This window comes from Mixophyes fleayi, chromosome 7, assembly GCF_038048845.1.
Source record: "Mixophyes fleayi isolate aMixFle1 chromosome 7, aMixFle1.hap1, whole genome shotgun sequence".
In the NCBI taxonomy this organism is placed as follows: domain Eukaryota; kingdom Metazoa; phylum Chordata; class Amphibia; order Anura; family Limnodynastidae; genus Mixophyes; species Mixophyes fleayi.
This window is the reverse complement of record NC_134408.1, coordinates 91,320,861-91,326,730: the sequence shown is the minus strand read 5'-3', so window position 1 is coordinate 91,326,730 and position 5,870 is coordinate 91,320,861. Positions and strand designations below refer to the sequence as shown.

The 5,870-nt window shown below is 41.0% G+C and overlaps 1 long non-coding RNA gene across 1 annotated transcript; it reads right to left on the bottom strand.

The window, feature by feature from the left end:
• Positions 1-726: 726 nt before the first annotated feature.
• On the bottom strand, positions 727-2,468 carry LOC142096976 (uncharacterized). The gene is made up of 2 exons (XR_012678075.1): positions 2,417-2,468; positions 727-1,096 (listed from the first exon to the last, which is right to left on the bottom strand). It is a non-coding gene; the product is annotated as an uncharacterized LOC142096976 (long non-coding RNA).
• Positions 2,469-5,870: the final 3,402 nt, after the last annotated feature.

Here is a 5,870-nt window from a genome sequence, read left to right as displayed (position 1 = left end):
TAGGCCTCTTGTGATGCTCACATTCAGGCGTGTTGTGATGCTTATATTTAAGCGTGTTGTATTGCTCACATTTAGGCGTGTTGTGATGCTCATATTTAAGCGTGTTGTGATGCTCACATTTAGTTGTTTTGTTATGCTCATATTCAGGCGTGTTGTGATGCTCACATTTAGGCGTGTTGTTATGCTCATATTCAGGCGTGTTGTGATGCTCACATTTAGGCGTGTTGTGATGCTGACATTCAGTCGTGTTGTGATGCTCACATTTAGGCATGTTGTTATGCTCATATTCAGGCATGTTGTGATGCTCACATTTAGGCGTGTTGTGATGCTGACATTCAGGCGTGTTGTGATGCTCATATTTCAGCATGTTGTGATGCCCACATTTAGGCGTGTTGTTATGCTCACATTCAGGCGTGTTGTGATGCTCATATTTAGGCATGTTGTGATGCTGACATTCAGGCGTGTTGTGATGCTCACATTTAGGCGTGTTGCCTTAGAGGGGAACTTTTTTTAACCGATTTCTCCCCTACCCGCATTTTTAGCTCTGTTACGTGTTTTTAGTCCACCCTGACAGATTTAGGAGTCCAAGATTCAATATCATCAATATTGGCCCCGGACTCTATTATCTGCCCAATAATAGAGCATTCGGTATTGTAATAAGAATAACACATAATTCATGTCCTATCTCAGGGAATCAAATTAAAAAAAAGAAGAGACAATGTGGGATAATTTCAAAATAGAGTGCGATTATTGCAGGAACTTTTTTCTTTGGTAGATAGACAAAGCTACAGCAGAATATTGTCTCAATTTATACATAAAGGATAATAATAACAACCAGTAAACAGGGGTGCAGATAAAGTTTGTAGAATTAGCATTATTCCTGGATTCATTTTGACTAACTGATCTTTATCTAGAATCTAAAATTAGATGAAGAACATTTGACTAAACAGCCCTTTTCTCCCAGCAAAATGGCTTGATTGTTCCACCACACAAGAGGTGCTAGAGAGTGGGTCTTGTCCTTTCTATGGGACGCAATTTGCACCTTCCAATTGCACTTTTGAAGGAAAGCCCATTTGTAGGCAACCATAGTAAAAACCTGGAAACACACAAAAGTGACACATGTCATAAATGCAGTTCTGGGGGTAAATGTATGAACTAGCGCATTTTGCAACTCAACGTGGCAGAGAGGGGGGGCATGTGTAAGTAAAGCATGTGAGCAGAGGGTACATCTGTGAATAAAGCTGCTGGGCATTTCTGTAATGATGGTGCTACACGGGAGCCCTGTAGCACCATATGATTGTATCCTCTAATGAGGATATATTAAATTATTCCTTGCCTTGTGCACTTCACCTCCTCGGCACGCCCCCAATGATGCACAGCCACACCTCCAATGGTATGACCACACCCGCAGTGGGAGCACATGGGTTTCCCTTCTAGTCTAAGGGGGCTCCATGAAGTTGCTGTAACGGGGCCCAACATTTCTCTTGGCGGCCCTGTGTGGAGCCACCTACAAATGCTCATGGTTGAAAGAGTGAAATGTTGAAGGTGTCCAAAAATACAACCCTATTGGTGACAAATCCATACTCTTATTGAATCTATTACTCGTGTTAAAATGCCTGACTACCCGCTATATTCTCTTCTTTCTAGACCTTTGCCTGGCACCATCCAGTCTATACAAAAGCTTATCAAACATGATGTGGCTACATGTTTAATAGCTGCTTATTGTCAATACCTTCTATTAATAACATGTATTGTTTGGTAGGTATTATATATGTTGACTTGTAAAAATCAATAAAATATTTTTATTTTTTTTTTAAAAAAGAAAGAGTGAAATGTCACTTCAAAATCCAACCCACTACCACTTTAGGGCCACTAACTTTAATTATTTAAATGTTTGCATTTTTTTCCTAAATTACTGCTTGGTGTAGCCTCATTTATGTTAAATTAAACATTAGGGTGCAGAGACATAATAGGGTAAATGTATTAACCAACTCAATTTGCAACTCGCCGATATTCGGTGAGTTTGACAGCTAATTTTAAAACGGCAATGTGTTTAAAGGCAATTCTTTACCTTAAAACAGTGCATTTTGCAACTCGCTGATAAACAGCTTTACTCACACATGCCCGCTCTGCTAAGCAGCTTTACACATACATGCCCCCTCTGCCCACATACTTTACATTCACATACCCACTCTGTCCATATGCTTTACAAACACATTCCCCCTCTGCCAAGCAGCTTTACACATGCATGCCCCTCTCTACCCAACAGCTTTAATAACACATGTCCCTCTCTGCCCAGCAGCTTTAATAACACATGTCCCCCTCTGCCCAGCAGCTTTATTCACACATGTCCCCCATTGCCCAGCAGCTTCAATAACACATGCCCACTCCCCATCACATGACCCCTTCCTCTTACCTTTTTCTCCACTGCACAGAACACAGGAACATGAATATATCTAGCAGCCCGCCTGTGTGTCATGTGACTGCAGCAGTCACATGACCTGTTGATGTCACAGTGACCGGAATTTAGCCATTGCTTAACGGAGATGGATGCAGCCTGTGCGGTCCCTAAATAGACTGTCACAGCGCATAGTATGCGACTTGACAGTCTATGCAAGGACAGCATAGACTGTCTGTCCGACACCCGCACACCCCACTTCCCCGTCCTGGAAACACACAAATAAAGAAACAGCAGGGAAAAAAAAAATAGCAAAAGAAAAAAAAATCCTTGGCAGTCTGAAGTGCAGGCCCGGGCCCCCTCGAATATCTGGGCCGTGGTAATCAATACTCGCCCCTGGCTCCACACACCCACAAAACTATGAATGATTTTCAGTTATCAGTCCATGAAGATGGAAAACCTTAAAACAGAGGTGCTATTGCACACACAGAAGCCTTATGGATCTGCATTATTTGCAGTTTGTATATGACCCTTTGGGGGGAAATAAATTGGCTCCGTTACTCTTGAAAATAACGCGGCCTGTGCACTATTACCGTTACTACAGCTCATGGATGAATACTTTTACAATGTCCTGTAGAACCTGCTGGTACAATGCATAATTCACTGCCCCCCCCCCCCCCCCCCCCATGACTGCAAGCCATCTGGAACCTGAGGGGACAAAGTAACTGTGCAAAATGATATACTCCTCATCATTCTTCATGGCTGGGATGATGGTCTATTGATGGAAAGTAGTATTTCCATATCTCTGAATCCTCTTTGTTTAATCTTTCCATTGACTATTATTCCAATACTTCATAGTAATAAGATTGTCTTTAGTTAACTATATCATCAATATTCTTTTTGGAGATCAATGGTTTCCCACAATTCTAATTCAGTGCCTGCTATTGCTCTTCAGTGTTTTCCTTTGGTGAACTAATCACACAATAAGAAATGGGTTTACCATGGGGCTTTTGTAACCTGCTGTAATACACATGGCTACTGAAGTGAGTTGCTGCATGACTGCTTCTGGGTAGAGAAACAACACTTTTTTTCCCCATTTTACACTATTTGCTGAACTGTGCCTTGATAAAGGTCAATGTTTTTTAGATATGGATTTGTAATTCTTTTCAGCCTTATGAGCTTCAAAAGTTTTTTCTTGGTTTTTCTTCTGCAAACCTGTATTGAAAAGTATATTTGTTTAATGATGAAGGGACCCTCAAATCAACACTGGATTGTCATTGTATTACTTGGAAGATATGACTCAAATTTCTCCCTTGATAGAACAGATTATCCTTAAGCAGTGGTAGTCAGCAAGCTTTAGTAAAGGTCCACTTACCTGAGTTTGCTGTCACTGCAGGTCAAACTTGTTGTAAAACTATTCCCAGCATGCCCGCTGGGGGTCTGGAGTTTGCTTGGGAGCAGTGTCCATCTACGTGGTCTCGTGATTTTTTCGCAAAACTCTACTGGTCAACTACAGTTCCTTTCCTGTGTGCGAAAATGATGCGACAGCACAGTGTGTTAAAACCAATCTGCAGTTCTAAGTGAAATGATTCTTTCCTTATTTCAACAGTGCCCACATTAGACCCCGTTGACTCTAATTACATTGCCAAAGGAAACACGGAAGGTAAAACACAAAAAGTAAGCGAGTGAATTGGGCAAACCAAAGCATCAATCTACTGTAAAAACACCTAATTACTAGGGATGTGCACCGGCGACTTTTGAGGTCTCGTGTTTTGTGTTTTGGATCCGGATTTTCGTTATTTTTGAGGTTCGGATTTGTCTCGCAAAACACTTGACGAAAGGTCTCGGTTCGGATTTAAGGTATTGGATTCGGATTTTTTTTGAAAAAAACATAAAAAGTTTAAAAATCAAGTTTTTGGGCTTATTTTCACTCCTAGGCTATTATTAACCTCAATAACATTCAATAACAAGCATTTCCACTAATTTACAGTGTATTGTGAACACCTCACAATATAGTTATTAGTCCAAAACGTTGCAACAAGGTATCTTTCTGGACTGCGTAGAGGAGTGGGTCACCACAATATATATTAAAAACCCTGAACTTTTATGATTCGCACCAATAATTGTACCTGGACTGCGTAGAGGAGTGGGTCACCACAATATCTTAAAAACCCTGAACTTTTATGATTCGCACCAATAATTGTACCTGGACTGCGTAGAGGAGTGGGTCACCACAATATCTTAAAAACCCTGAACTTTTATGATTCGCACCAATAATTGTACCTGGACTGCGTAGAGGAGTGGGTCACCACAATATCTATTAAAAACCCTGAACTTTTATGATTCGCACCAATAAATGTATCTGGACTGCGTAGAGGAGTGGGCACTGGGCACCACAATAAAATATATAAAAAACCTTCAACAGATCTGCATTACACTACACATACGGCTGCTCCTCCATCCTCTCCATCATATACATGTTGGAGTTTTAGCGTGTGACAACCTCTTGTTTTTGATAATGTCAGTGCATTTGGAATATTTTTCAATTTGCCCCACACCACTGAATGTACTTTATCTATGATACGCAATACGCATCTATCTATCTTGACTGCGTAGTGTGGTGGCCCCGGTACACAATTTGGTACCGAGGCCACAATATAATTTAAAAACCCTCCACGTGTCGGAATTCCACCAAACAAGTATCTGGACTGCATAGTGGGGTGGCCCCGGTACCCAATTTGATACCGGGGCCACAATACCTCCTCCAAACATGCTCCAGACAATTCGTCATTGACAGACCCCAGACAGACAGGGTCGTAGTGTTATTGTTTGACTTTGTAAACCCAAAAAAATGTCCCTGTTGCACATAGTCGTGCAATGAAGACTGACTTTTTCATTTAAAGGCACGATCTTTAAAGTGTAGTGTTTGTAAGTCTAAGTCATATTATACTTTTGGTAAAATTGGTTTTTTTTGTTCCTCTTTATGGTAATTAATTAGTAATAGAATTAAAGTAGGAAATAGAATTAAATAGAATTAAAGTAGGAAATAGAGTGGTATAGAGTTGTAGTGTGGTATAGATAGAGTGGTCCACACAATATAATAATAAAACCCTCAACTGGTCTGAATTCCACCAAACAAGTATCTTGACTGCGTAGTGTGGTGGCCCCGGTACACAATTTGGGACCGAGGCCACAATATAATTTAAAAACCCTCCACGTGTCGGAATTCCACCAAACAAGTATCTGGACTGCATAGTGGGGTGGCCCCGGTACCCAATTTGATACCGGGGCCACAATACCTCCTCCAAACATGCTCCAGACAATTCGTCATTGACAGACCCCAGACAGACAGGGTCGTAGTGTTATTGTTTGACTTTGTAAACCCAAAAAAATGTCCCTGTTGCACATAGTCGTGCAATGAAGACTGACTTTTTCATTTAAAGGCACGATCTTTCAAGTGTAGTGTTTGTAA